Source organism: Pinus tabuliformis, chromosome Q (assembly GCF_031772625.1).
Source record: "Pinus tabuliformis cultivar Carrire ecotype Pingquan chromosome Q, CPIR1, whole genome shotgun sequence".
In the NCBI taxonomy this organism is placed as follows: Eukaryota; Viridiplantae; Streptophyta; class Pinopsida; order Pinales; family Pinaceae; genus Pinus; species Pinus tabuliformis.
The window spans coordinates 223,688,595-223,703,777 of record NC_142296.1 but is presented as its reverse complement, the minus strand read 5'-3'; positions in this window follow the sequence as shown (position 1 = coordinate 223,703,777).

Below are 15,183 nucleotides of genomic sequence, written 5' to 3'. Positions count from 1 at the left end.
CAGATCTCAATGCTTGTCATATTGATTCCAACGTCGTGAATATCACTCAAATCCAAGTTCGTATGCTCAAGATATTCACGGTAAAAGTTCTAGTGAAACTAGGCCAAGTGGCAGTCACTAAGGAAGTAGAAATTGGGCAAAGTATCAGTGCACAAAATCCAGCCGCTGGAATGGGCGAATTTGTCGCCTCCTTAAATTGACTGGTAAACCAAAAAATTGTTGGACGGGTCAAACCCCGCCATCATGCCATATATGTTAAAACAAAACATGGGGACCAGCGGGGCTTGAACCCGCATCGGAGGGGTGGTCGGCTCGCCCACACTGCGACCCCATAATCATTAACCATTTTAAATCAAACGCTGTTCAACCAATGCTTAAAACAAAACGCACCAAAAAATGGGTAACCATAGTGTATTTTGGGTGGTCGCAAAGTTGGAACTCGGGTGGCACCCACCTAACTTGGGCACACCACCAACGACCCAAGTGGCCCAATCATTAGTTAATCTGCCACCTTCAAGATATTTAAAACACCAATTCATTTATGCACTAGGGAGGAGGAACGAAACCAAGGGAGCCATGACTGAAGTGAGAGTGAAATAGTGTGCCTGAGGGTGAAACCAGGAGCTAGGCACATATTATGAGACAAGGTATATTCTAGGGGAATATTCCCTATAATATTCCATAGAATATTCCACACTAATGTAGTGAGGAATTTAAAGATTCCCTGGAGGGTGATTTTCCACAATGATAGAATCATGTCAAATTTATACTCAAACGAACCAGAATTTCATAGTGAATGTAATGGTGTGATCCATTTCCTGATCTGAGTAGCAGAAATACAGGGAGCCAGTAGTAAGGAATCTTTGTAGAATCTAAAAGATTCTCTTAGAGGCTGATTTTTTATTGAGGCAGAAAGCTGTTGACTTTATAGTCATTTTTCTCAGAATTTTGCAAGGAGTGCACTGGTGTGCTCGGAATTTTCATCTGGGTAGTAGATTTTTTTCCCATCTCCAGGAAGGAATCTTTGGGGGAATCTTCGAGATTCCCAAGGACCCAAATTTCGAGGGTGTCAGAAATGGGTCAAGTTTATAGTTGTTTGCTACTATTTCGTGCCATGAATTCAATGGTGATTTCCGTTTCTATAGCTGAGCTTTGGGATTTTAGGCCATCCCTAAAAGTGGAGGTAAATGATGCAATGATTCCATGTCTTCACTTTGATTTGTTGAGATGATGATTTTGTTGTCAAGATCCTTGTTACCATTATGTTGAAGGATACTTGTATGCCATGTCATGTGAGAATTTATTATCTTGTCATGCTAAAAGAGGGCCCATATGAGTGAGATTTACTATAGGAGAACATATCGTGGAGAGACATGCCAATTTGGTTGAGGGAATTTATCCTTGTAATGACAAAGAATGTACCATGTACTCATCATCATCTTGCAACATTTAATGAAGCAACCTCCCCACTCTTGACACTGGGCCCAGAGATGTAACCCACACTAGGTGAACTCCGTTATCAATGTGTGTGTTCGCTTTGATTTGATGATCATTATTATGTTTCCTATTCTTTACAGTATGCACATGTGGATTTTAATACTCTTTCACATGCAATTATGCTAACATCACAGAAGTAAAAGATCTTGATTAATTCCTTTAGCTGAAGAGATTTGGATCACCTATAGATTACAAAATCGCTAATATTCATGAACACTTACGACCCTCAAAGGATTGAGGAGAAGCTTAGTTTTATTTAGGATCTTAAGGAGCTTAGAAATAGAAAATTCCATCTCCCCTGGATTGTAGGAGGAGACATTAATATTATAACCTCCCTATCAAAAAAGAAGGGAGGCAAAGGCGCATAGACAAATATTTTGAATCTTTTAAAAATTTCATCAATGAAGCTAATGTAATTGATATGGACATTGTCAATGGAAACTTCACCTAGAGTAGTAAGTGTAGAGGGGAACATCAAGTTGTGTCAAGGTTAGACAATTCGTAATTTAGGAGGATTTGTTGATGCGAGGGTTATATATGGAAGAAAATATCCTCCCTTGTGGAGGATCATATCACTGGCCGGTGATATTAATGATTTCCATGTTAGGTACCCCTAAAAATAGATCATTTAGATTTGAGGCATTCTGGCTAGATCATATCTCTTTTATGTAGAATATCAAGAAATCGTGGGTGATCCAATCCTAAGCAGGGGCTCTAATATGTATATATTGTAGGCTTGGTTGAGATATATAAAATCAAAATTAAAGCAGTGGAATAATATGGAATTTGGAAACATCTTTTAGGAAAAAAGAGACTTCGAACTTGTTGTAGCATCCATCATCATTTAAATTTCATTTTCAATTTTATCACAAAAAAGAAAAAAATCAAATATTATGTTCTAGAAAAAAAATTAAAAGAGAATGTGAAAGTCTGAAAGTAGTGATTTTTTATATATTATTGATGGCTTTTGAATCTGATATAAGGTGGGGCCCCGACCCATATGTTAAAGTTCAAGAATTATTTCGAGATTTAAGAAAGCATGTGTTCGAGAAGCGGGTAAAGTGCTCTGTGGGGGAGCAACAAGCACAAGTTATAACTCAAGCTCAACCTCCGCAACTGACCATGACGTCAAGGCATTTGACCGAGATCTACTGCCTGAGATTGCTGCAGGGGGTTCAAGCTCAATGAACATCCAATACACTCCCTACCACTACAGTGGGCCACCCCCATCGCTCCACTCCATCTCATCTCCTCCACGTCATCTGCCACCCTCATTCATTACCGTCCACCTCATTCACCGTACCCCGTCACCTCATCTACCACTTCATTGATTAGTTGCATTAATTACAGGTTTTTCCCCCTGTTTGATTATTATATGTATAAAGGACAAGAAAAACCCCGTCGCATTAGTATTTTGTTCAGTACTAAGCAACCTTGCAACCAGTTCAACAAATCTGAGTTAGCAACAAACCGACAACTATCACCAGCAAAATGTCACCTACAGCCACCATGGCCAAACAAGAACATTGTTGAGAAGAAGATAAATGAGATGAAGGAAGCAGTTTCAAAGTTTAACATCTTGTTTGATAAAAGGGTTAGGGTTGGACTTCCTTCTTGCTGGGATCTACAGGGAAACTTGCTGCCATGGAAAACATATGAGACTTTGCTGGTTGAGGAAAAAAGCAAAGTTGATAACACTCATGAAAAAACAACAATATTAAAGGGAGCCACCATTGTGAACTACTTGAAAAAAGAATTTAAGCTTCTCTGGTTGGTGAAGACTCTGTTCACTAACAAGCCTACTTATGGTAGGATTACAGATTGCAGAATAGCACTTGACAAATTAGAGGAAGCACCCAAGTCAAATGTACCATTATGGAGAAAGTGCAAGGAATGGATGATAGGGAAGCCCAAAGATGCATTAGCATGACCACCTACTCAAGCCACAGATTCGAATAGCGAGCAAAAATCACCTATCATACTCTGATTTCTGTTACTTCTTGATATCTTATTTCCTTGAGAGGAATGAGGTGTCTTTTACCCTCCAATGTAATATTCTGTAATGACTTTTACTTTAGACAGTTAGAAGGTAGTTAAGAAGTTTTGATAGTTTTGGTAGTTACCAATTGTCCCATGATGTATAAAAAGAGGCAAAATTATAGAAAAAAGGTCCGAATTTTGAAGAACCTAGAGACTATGCTATTGTATTCTTGATAAACTGATGATTAATGAAAGAATCGGGAGTTTTCCACACATTGTTGGGTATGATTTTGTAATTTCTCTATTATGTGTCATCATGTGTCTTCCTTTCTTTAAGTATGGTAATGAAGCTGCAGGTCTTTGTTTACTTATGTGAATGAAGTTAAAATTCCTTAAAAGAGCGCTCCTATATTTAAATTCCCTACTTCTACATTTCTTCTAAGTTACAGATAATAGTTTCTATGAAAAACAGCATATTGTCTCTAACTTCTCAAAGCATTCTTCACTCAGCATTTATATTCAGCATCATATGGCATTCTGAGACTTTCATATCAGCTAAATATTAAGGGTTAAAAGTCAGGTCCTTCAGGCCCTTCACTTGAGGATACATCATACAAATAAGTGACATGAATAATAAAAATTAATGTCTTAAGCACAATTTCTACACAGCCAAGAAATTGGTTTCTTAAGGGACAACATTAATTGGCACCGTTGCCGGGGATCCGAAATCAAGAACATTTTTTCCCTAGGTTTTCAATATTTTCCTCTAGTTGTTCAGTGAGGAGGGAATATTTGGCTGTATTGAATAGAAAACAATAACTCTAGCTTCAAAGAGGCCTCATACAAGGTCAGATACCTCACAACAAAAAGCTCAAGCCCTTTCAAACCCTGAGAGACTAGTTTCCAAGAGGGTTGGAAGGCCAAAAACTCCATTTACACCAAGTTCAACAATGTCTATACCTGGCAGTAGTTCAACACACCTTTCATCCAAACATTCACCTTTTATTGACCAAGAGCTACCTTTTACATCCACTTCATTTGAAGAACCCAACTGTCAAGAACAATCTTTAGAGTCTATTTCCTTTTCAGTATTCAGAGATATATCTGTTATAGTTGTTCAACCTAAACCTATAACTACATTGCCACCTTTTCATACTCCATTTACTCCTCAGACATGTTTTACATCTGCTGGTACTCAAGGTTCAGTAAGTTCAACAACAAATATGGCAGCACTTGCATTCTTGTTGAATAGGTATGCACCTATTCAGTTGCCACAACAGTTGAATCCAATGCCTCAAGAATACTTAAAAATTCTTCCTTGTTTCTCAGGGGAGGATGAACAAAAGGCAGAGAAGCATATAGTAGTGTTTTGTAATTTTGCAGAAAATCTCAATGTTGAACACTTAGATGTTGTTTTAATACTTTTTGTGTAATCCTTGGATGGTGAAGCAAGGAAGTGGTTTAAAGGGCTTCCTAATAACTCTATTCCTACATGGGAAGAGATGGAGCACCAGTTCACCCAAAGATGAGGAGAGAAAAGAGACCATGGGTATTCACTTAAAAAGTTTAATGCTATTAAAAAGAAATCTAATGAAAGTGTTGTTGAGTTCATCAAAAGGTTCAATAAACTTTACAATAGTCTTCCAGTGGAGATCAAGCCCCCTCCTATTGGTGCAAAAATAACTTTTGCATGGGTCTTTGAATCAGATTTTTGGTTCACATTGAGGGAGAGAAGATCCACAACCCTTGATCAGATCCAAACTGATGCTTTAGAAATAGAAGAAAATATGGTGGTTGTAGGTAAAGCACTAGAGGCACAGCCTACCCATGATAAGGGAAAGGCTAAAGTGGAATCCTCTCAAAGTCAAACATTAGAGGATATGAATAATGTGATTAAAAATTTGTCTAATAAATTGATTAAATTGGAATTGGAGAGTAAGAATTCTCAGAGGCATGTACATCAAAACATAAACTTTAATCCTCAATATAGAATACAGCCTCTACAAATTTTGCAGAAGCAGAGAAAAGACCAAGATTAGGTTCAAGCACCACTTTACTTAGAGGCAGATCCTGATGAAGTACCAAAGCATTCCAAGGATCATGATGATCATATTTCCACATTGTATGTAGGGGATGAAGATGAACTAGGTGTTGAGGGAGAAGAATATACTGAAACAGATGCCATTTATGATGAGAATGAAATTGATAAATATTGGAAGCAATTTACTAATTTTGTGCAGGAAGAATTACATAAGAAGTATGAATTGAGATCAAGAAAAAGATCTAGAATTCAAGAAAATGAAGGTGAGCAGCAAGTTCCAGCTCCCCTACAAAAGGAGACTGCACAAGAACCAAAGCCTGCAAAACAATTAAATAAAGGAAAGCAACAACAGAATACAAATAACAAAACTCAAATGCTTCAAGGTGAGCCTTCTCAAGATAAAAGTGATAAAATTCCTTTAGAAAAAATTGTCTCCATTCCACAAGAGATTTCGGTGATGAAGAAAAGTGAAGATGAAAATGAAAGGAATACTAAGCATTTCCATGTATTTAGTCTCACTAAAGAGTTAGAAAAAATCAGAATTCAGGTGCCCCTCACAGAGTTGGTCAAAACACCAATTTATCAAAGAGAGATCGCTGAGTTTATCAACCTATCTCAGAATGTGAATATAAATGACACTGTGAATCTGCAAGAAGATAAACCAGTAGTGGTTTTTGGTCCACATGTGGAGGAGGTAGATTCTTCAACACCTCCTTTCTACATTTCTTTATTGATTCATGATTTCCTCTTGCATAGTTGTATGTTTGATTTAGGAGCTTCACATAACCTTATGCCACTATCAGTAATGAAACAACTAAACCTACAAGTTACTAAACCTTACAGAGACCTGTATTCTTTTGATTCAAATAAAGTCAAGTGTCTCGAGGTCATTAAAGATATGGTGGTGTCATTAGCCCAGATCCTAGCTAGAATCTTGGTAATGGATGTAGTGGTAGCAGATATCCCTGCTAAGTTTGGAATGTTGCTATCTAGGTCATGGGGGGCTAAATTGGGTAGTGTCCTGAAATTGGATTTTACTTATGCTATCATACCAATTTTTGGTGGAGAAGAAAGAAGGCTATACAAAGAAACAAGATTTGTTAAAATAATCACAAAGAACAGAGAAAGTAATTCACCTGTATATAGCCAAGAAAAATATGACTTTTCTTGCTTCATGCTGCATGACAATGCAGAGTTGGCTGAAGATAACGAGAGGTAGCTCACTTCAGCCTGTGTAAATACAGAGCTGCAAATAGAAGGGGTGTGGAAGTGCTTCTTTTATGGAGCCTATTCTTAATAAGGAACAGGTGCTACTTTCCTTTTAATTACACATAGAGGTAATATGATCCCAATTTCTTTTAAATTGGAGTTCGAAGAAACTAATAATGTGGCAGAATATGAATCCTTGATCATTGCCCTCCAAATAGCAAAACAAATGGGAGTCTAGTCAATTTCCATTTTTGGAGATTCAGAGTTGATTATAAAGCAAATAAAGAACCATTGTCAAACAAAACACCCTAGGCTCAGGGCATATAGAAATGAAGTGTGGGACTTAGTTGAGAATTTCTTTGAGGCTTTCAACATATAGTTCATTCTAAGAGATGGGAATATATCAACAGACTCCTTGGTTGTGGTTGCCAATACTTTTAGGCCTCCTATAAATCCAAAGCTAAGATATGAGGTTGAAATGAGGCATAGGCCTTCTGTTCCGAATAATATAAAACACTAGCAGGTTTTTTAAGGATGATCAGGAGATTAAGGAATTCTTGACTATGATTGAAGATTCTTAGGGCACCAAGATTAATCAAGATGGAGATGAAACAACAGAAGGTTCAGAAGTAAGTGGTTTTAAAAATTCCATAGTTAATCAAAAAATAATTCAATTGAAAGATAATGTTCTACCAAGGGGGTTTGTCCCTTTTGAAAGACTTTTAACTCCAATGATGTAGCTATTAGTTCAGAGAAAATTCCATAGGCTGAGTAGAGTCAAGATCACAATATTGGAACCCAGAACAAGCCCAATTTAGTCAAATTATTTAGTGGAGTTCCACTTAATTATAAGGAGAGATATATTGAGCTTTTCAGGAAGTACACTGATGTTTTTGCTTGGTCCTATGAGGATCTCAAGACATATGATGTAAGCATTATTCAGCACAAGGTTCCCTTGAAAGAAGGGATTAAACCATTTAAGCACAAACTCAGGCAGATCAATCCTTTACTTTTACCATCGATTGAGAAATAAGTCAAAAAGCTGCTTGATGCCAAGATAATAGTTCCACTCTGATACTCTGACTGGGTGGCCAATTTAATACCTTTAAGGAAGAAAAATGGAGAAATAAGGTTATGTGTGGATTTTCGAAATCTAAATAGGGCTTCCTTAAAAGATAACTAACTGTTACCTAAAATGGATCATGTGCTACAGAAGGTAAATGGATCATTCAGAATGTCAATGCTGGATGGGTTCTCTGGGTATAACCAAGTGGCTGTTGATAAATAAGATTAGAAAAAGACTGCATTCACAACTCCTTGGGGAACCTTCATGTATGCTCGAATGCCTTTTGGGTTGATGAATGCAGGTGAAACTTTTCAGAGATATATGGACATTGCATTTGTGGATGATAATTTTGTAGTGATATACTTGGATGACATCAATGTTTTCTCTAAGTCAAATGAGGAGCATCTAGACCATCTTAAAAATACTTTTGAGAAATGTAGAAAATTTGGGCTTTCTTTGAATCCTAAGAAGTCTATTTTTGCTCTAGAAGAAGGCAAACTACTGGGGCACATTGTTTCTAGAGATGGAGTGAAGATAGATCTAGCAAGGGTGCAAGCTATGCAGAAAATACCCCTGCCTAGGAGTAAGAAAGACATTCAAAAATTTCTGGGAAAAATAAATTTTCTAAGGAGGTTTGTGTCCAATTATGCTGAAATTGTAAAAGAGATTACCAATATGTTGAAGAAGGAAAATGAAGTACATTGGACCAAGGAAGCCAGAGAGTCATTCTCCAGGATCAAAGAAGCATTACAAGCAGCTCCAGTTTTAATTAGCCCTGATTATCAAAATCCCTTTCAAATTTTTTCATTTGCATCACTTAATTCAATAGTTGTTGTTTTGTTACAGAAAAATGATGAAGGAAAAGAGCAGCTAGTTGCTTTCTTTAGCAAGGTTCTCAGAGATGTTATCCTTGAAAATAGGTATATGCTTTGGTAAAATCCCTAAAGGCCTTCAAGACTTATGTGCTGTAGTCACAAATCATTGTGTATGTGCCAAATGCTGCAGTAAAGGATGTCTTAGTCCAGAGTGATGTGGAAGGAAAAAGAGGAAAATGGATAGCCAGGATCCAAGAGTGTGATCTGGACATAAAGCCCACAAAGCTGGTGAAAGGGAAGGGATTGGCAAAGATGTTGACAGAGTCAAATTTTCAGGCATTGGGAATCAACTTGCTAACACAGGTAAATGAGGAAATAATTGAAGAAGGTGAAGAAAAATCAAACCCAGAAGATGAATCTACAGAGACCATTGAATATTATCATGAGAAGTTATGTGGTGGACATTATAGTCAGAAAGATACTTCACACAAAATCCTCCAGGCAATATTTTATTGGCCCACCCTATTTGGTGATATACATAAGTTTGTCAGAAGCTGTCAAAAGTGTCAGCTTTTTGCTGAGAAGAAGAGGTTAGCTCCCTTTCCGTTGATCCCAGTCTTCATAGAAGAACCATTCAAACAATGGGGACTAGAATTTTTTGGAGAAATTAAACCACCTTCAAGTGGACAGTGCAAGTGGGTTCTCACAGCTATTGATTATTTCACCAAGTGGGTAGAATCTATACCTACCAAAAAGGAAAATGACCAGGTGGTGATGAAGTTTTTAGAGGAAAACATTTTCAGCAGATTTGGATGCCTTGTCAAAATCATAACTGACAATGCTCAAGTGTTCAATTCAATTAAGTTTGTTTCCTTTTGTCAAAAGTATAATGTCATTTTATCTCATTCAACAGCTTATCATCCACAGGGAAATGGATTGGCTGAATCCACTAATAAAACATTGATGAAAATTCTTAAGAAAACTATTGTAGAGAATCAGAAAGACTGGGATTCGAAATTAAAGTTTTCTCTATGGGCTGTCCAAGTGACTACAAAAAGGTCTACAGGCAAATCACCTTTTGAGTTGGTGTATGGAATTCAAGCTCTATTCCCTAGTCAGCTTGTGAAGCCTGTGATTGCAATGATTCAAGAGGCAAAATAAGAGCCCAATGCTCTAATAAGAATGATGCATAAGGTAAGGAGCCTCTAATAGATAGGATGAAGAACATCCAGAAGATGTTGAAGCACATTCCAATGTCGATAATGGAAGAACATAAGAAGAATTTAATGAAGCTCGTCTCCATGGAAGATGTGGCCCAAGAAATAAATGAGATTCCAAATGGTAAAACCATAGGTCCAGATGGTTTTACTATTGACTTGTTCAAAGCATGTTTGGAAATAGTCAAGACCGATGTATATGAGGTGGTAGTGGATTCCCATAATTTTGCTACTATCTTGAAGGCTCTAAAATCTACATTTATCACTCTTATTCTGAAGGAGGATAAGGAAAGTACCTTAGAAAAATTTAGGTTGATAGCTCTCTGTAATGTGTTGTACAAGATCATATCAAAAGTGCCAGCCAATAGGATGAAAATGGTTCTTCCATTTCTGATCTCAGAAGAACATTCTGGGTTCGTGGAGGGTAGGTAGCTCCTGGACAATGTGATACATGCACATGAGATTTACCACTCTTTGAAGAGCTAGAATAAGGTAGAAATTATAGTAAAATTGGATCTTTCGAAGGCATATGATAAAATTAGTTGGGAATATATGGATTCGGTTCTTCGGGAATTTGGTTTTGACAATCTATGGATCACTTGGATTGTGGCCCTGGTTTCATCCCCCTGTTTCTCAATCTTGTTAAATGGGGTTCTAGTGAAACCGTTCTTCCTTTCTAGGGGAATTAGGCAAGGGGAACCTATGTCACAATTCTTATTTTTTATAACGATGGAAGGCCTAGGGTGTGCAATCTCTGCGGCAAATAAGGAGGGGGAGATACAGGGCCACCAATTATACGATGGAGGTCAAGCTACAATGCATCAATATTTTGTTGATGATACCATGTTGCATGGTATCCCCACAGTGAAGGAGGCCCACTCTTTTAAACTCATCTTGGACACCTTTGCTTCAGCCTCAGGTATGGAGATAAACCATTCCAAATCCATGATATTTTTCTTTAATACACATATTTCTATACAAAGAAATTTGACTGCTATCTTAGGATTCCAAAGGAGAACTCTCCCATCCAAATATCTTGGGATCCCTCTAACAATTCAGGCATGGAAGAAATCTAACTAGGAAAAGGTTATCTCAAGCCTAGAGGACAAGATAAAGTGATGGATAGTCAAGGATTTAAACTTGGTTGGTCACCTTGTGCTGACCAAGGTCGTTTTGCAAGAAATTCTGGGTTACATGTTATCTATCCTCCCAACTTCTAAAGGTGTTTTGTAGAATATCAGAGAAATTCAGAGGAACTTTCTTTGACATAGAGCAAAGGATACAAGGAAATGGACGTTGGTGGTCTAGAACACAATTTGTAAACCAAAATTTGTGGGAGGCCTCAGTGTTCTAGATCTAGAAATAATCAACAAAGCGAGTGGAGGAAAATTATGGTGGAGGTGGCTAAAAAGGGGTTTGACACCATGGGAAAAGCATTGGAGAAAAAATATGTGCCTAACTGCCCCATGAAGGACCTTGTCTTCTTGTCGGTCTCAATTTAAGGGTCAAAAATTTAGAATTTTGTCTGGAGTAATAGAGAAAGAATACAACAATACTATTTTTGGGAGATCAAAAATGGAAAGGCAACCTTGTTTTGGGATTATGCGTGGAAACAACTAACTTGGGTTAAGTAGGGAGGAATGGGGCCCCATGCAATTATGTATGGAGAATCAGGGCTACAGAGAAGTTCATCAATTCTAGGAATAGGGACTGGAAAGTAATAAGTGGAGAAGGTGGAACTTAACCATATTTCAGGAGCTAAACCAGAATGACTAGGTGGTTCAGGGGTTAGCAGAGGAATTAAGTAAGTGAAAGATCTTATTCAATGAGGACCATGATCAATTAATATGGGGGAAAAGAGGAGGAGGAGAATTCAATCTTCAGGAAGCGAAATTATATCTTAGTGATGGACGAATTGGGACATATGACCCAACTTGGAAAAAATTATGGGCATCAACACATTGGCCAAAAATTAAAATTTTCCTGTGGCTAGTGTTGCACCAGAAAGTTATAACCTGGGATAATCTTCTTAAGAGAGGATATATTGGAGCCTCATGGTGTTGTCTCTGTGAAAACATTGAGGAAAATCTAAATCATCTGTTAAATACCTACAACTACATGAATGTACTAGGGGTTGGATGGTCTTCATCTTCAAGCAAATATATCGAATTAGGGATAATATACAGGAAATGGTAAAGAAATGGTGATTGAATTATACAAAAAATGAGGTGGTGAACCTCACCTAGAACCTGGTACCGGGATTCATCCTTTGGTTAGTGTGGAAGGAACAAAATAGGTGAATTTTTTCTGATAAGAAGCTCCTTGTAGACCACCTAGTGGAAGAAATAATGTGCCAGCTAAAGGAAACGATAATTAGTAGAGGGCCAAAATCGTCAAAGGAACAAACACCCTCAAGAAGCAAGAGTTTTAAGGTATATATAATTGGAATTACTAAGCATGCAGGTGCATCAATATAGAGATCACCAAATCCAGCTGGGCTAAGCGATTTGGTTGCCCCCCGCAATGCTTTCTCGAGTTGAAATTTGACGGGGAATAAAATGGAACCCTGGAAAAGAAGGGGCAAGAGGAGCTATACGAGACTAGAAGTTTCAAAGACATAGAGTATTTTTCATTAACTTGGTCCATGCCACAAAAAATGCAACATAATTCCATGCCCTAGAGTAAGGGTTGGAGTTGTTGGCCCGAGAGGGAATTGTAAATTCCACAGTCGAGGGAGACTCATCGTTAGCTATCCAAGAATCACAAAGGCTTCAATGTGGTGCACAGATAGGTAAGGTAACAAGGAATTGGCGCCTGACGCAATTAATAGACATATACAACACCACTTGGAGGCCCTGATAACAATAGAATTCACCCTCATATGAAGGTCAACAAATGATTTGGTGGACAGGTTGGCAGACGAAGGTGTAGAAAGTATTAAAACACTACAGATGTGGTGTGGGAGGATCTCCCAGAGGGTCAACTGAAGGAAGACAATCGAAAGTTGATGAAGTGAGATAGCTCCACGATACCAAGCGATGTAGGCAATGCAGAGGTGGGCTCGAATATCGGTGAAGGTTCCCTTGGCCATGTGAATGAATAATACTTAGTAATGGAAATAAAAGTAATTTTCAATCAAGATGTGAGAGTGGATATGTGTATTCATTGCATTGACGGGGTGATGGTCAAGGTTGGTGAAGATGGGATCTCCTCCATCATGGTTCATCATGCAGATCGACTCATAAATGAGAAGCATGTTCTCACGAGGTGGGCAGGTACAATATCAACAGAGGCGATGTATGGGAGTAGGCTAATGGTGATTATTAGCCTATACAAACTGCTACGAAGGACGAATGATGGGGAGAGTGACCACAGGCACACACGAAGTAACAATAATATTGTCGGCAGATCAGAGAAACTGAAAATGGAGAGGTAAAGTACAAATATTGTCGGTTAGATGAGCAAGTCAGTGATATCAAATTTAAATTGGGGTATGGGGACTAACATTCTTGACTTGAGACAGAGAGTTGAAAGGTGGTGGAATAGAAAGGTTTTGATAAAAATAGGGTCCAGTCTAAAAATATGATGAAAAGTGGCCTACAAGTTTGATGCTGTGAATAATGTGGATCTAGTATGAAATATTATGAAACGTGGTCCACAGAGGTGTTGAGGGTTGAAGGCTTCAGTGAGGGAGTCGAAGCTTCCTTCTAGTGGTAGCTTGTAAATATGATCAAGGGGTTGGAGCTCCCTTCCTGTGGGTGCTGGTAAATGAGATCAGGGGGCTGGAGCTCCCTTCTAGTAGGTGTTGGAGAACAAGAGAAGGTTGTAGCCTTCTACAGGTGGGTGCCTGTGTATTGGTATGAGTCTCTGCCGGTACAATATTTTAAGATGTTTTCCTTTATAATAAAAGATGAAGACGGAGACAACGACAATGATTATTTTCTCCCATGTTGGGTTTCCACCTAAAAATCTCGGTGTCCTCATGCGTTGATGTGTTTCTTATGTGTGATGGTTTATTATGTTCTTACTGCTCATGATTACTATTTAATTAAAAGCCAATGAAGTAATGATACACTGGTTAAAGTAGAACAAATTATGAAATATATGAAAAGTTAGTTAACCAGATATACACTGTTTTCCTTCATCATAGTCGCGTACATATGCTAGTTTACTTAATGACAGTAGTGTACAAAAATTTGAATAATAAATTGAAAGGTTTAAGTGAGTTTTAAAATACTGATTCACACCCCCCGCCTTCTTAGTATTTTTCCGATCACATTGTTTGCAAAAAAATAAGGATGATAGACATAGTTCATGCATTGATTACAAATACTTAAACAAGGTAAAATTTAAAAGAAAGTATCTGTTGCCCAAGATCAATGACATATTTGACCAATTGAGAAGAGTTACAATGTTCTCAAAGATAGATATAATAATGACCTATCAACAATTTTGGATCAATGACGAGGACATTCACAAGAATATATTTAGATAAGGTTTTCTATCCAAGTACTCATTTGATTGCATGCTTCTTCTATTTACATGGTTCTACTATTTACTACAATATGTCCAAAATTTTGATAGCTGAAGCATCTCACATATCCCAAAGGTGAAAATGATATTTTAGGTGAAAATAATTTTATTGGGATGACCTTTGGCTCCTTCCTTGACAGTTGGTTTTGTTGATGGATTTCTTTCTCGCTACTCTTGTTACTACTATCATCTGTTTTTCTTGTAGACACTACTAAGTTCGTTTCTCCTTTATGCAACTTGAGACCTAATTTGGTAGTGGTATACTTTTATTTTCTCTACAATTGAGTTGTTTTCTTCTATAGACCACTCCTCAATGAAACCACTTGAACGTCTAGTCTTTGACACTATTCTTCCATTTCTTTGTACTGCTTCCACATTCCCTCTTCAACTTGCCTTACTTCTTCCAACTGAGTTTTTAGTCTAATGATTTCTTCCTTGAAGGTACATTCCTTCTCATTAAAATTTTGAAGTAACTTTTTTTGGTTTTTGTTCTCAGTTGCAAGCCTTTAAATCTATGCTTTTAGGGCCACCATCATGCATTGTTCTTCACCTTCAGAATTTTCTAAATCTGATTTCTATCCAAAAGTATTACCTCCACTTCTACCCAAAACATCAATCTTAATCAATTGGTTATCATCTTCTAACCCATCAATCTCAAGAGCATCATTGTCATTACATGTGCAAGGAAATGGGGAATTAGATGTAAGATGACCATTTGCACCATTCTTGATCAACAAAAGAGGGGTTCTTCTAGATCTAAAGTATTTAAGGCCAATTTGTTGCCCTTCATTTTCTAAGACCGTTTCTTCTTATTTTTGGCAATAG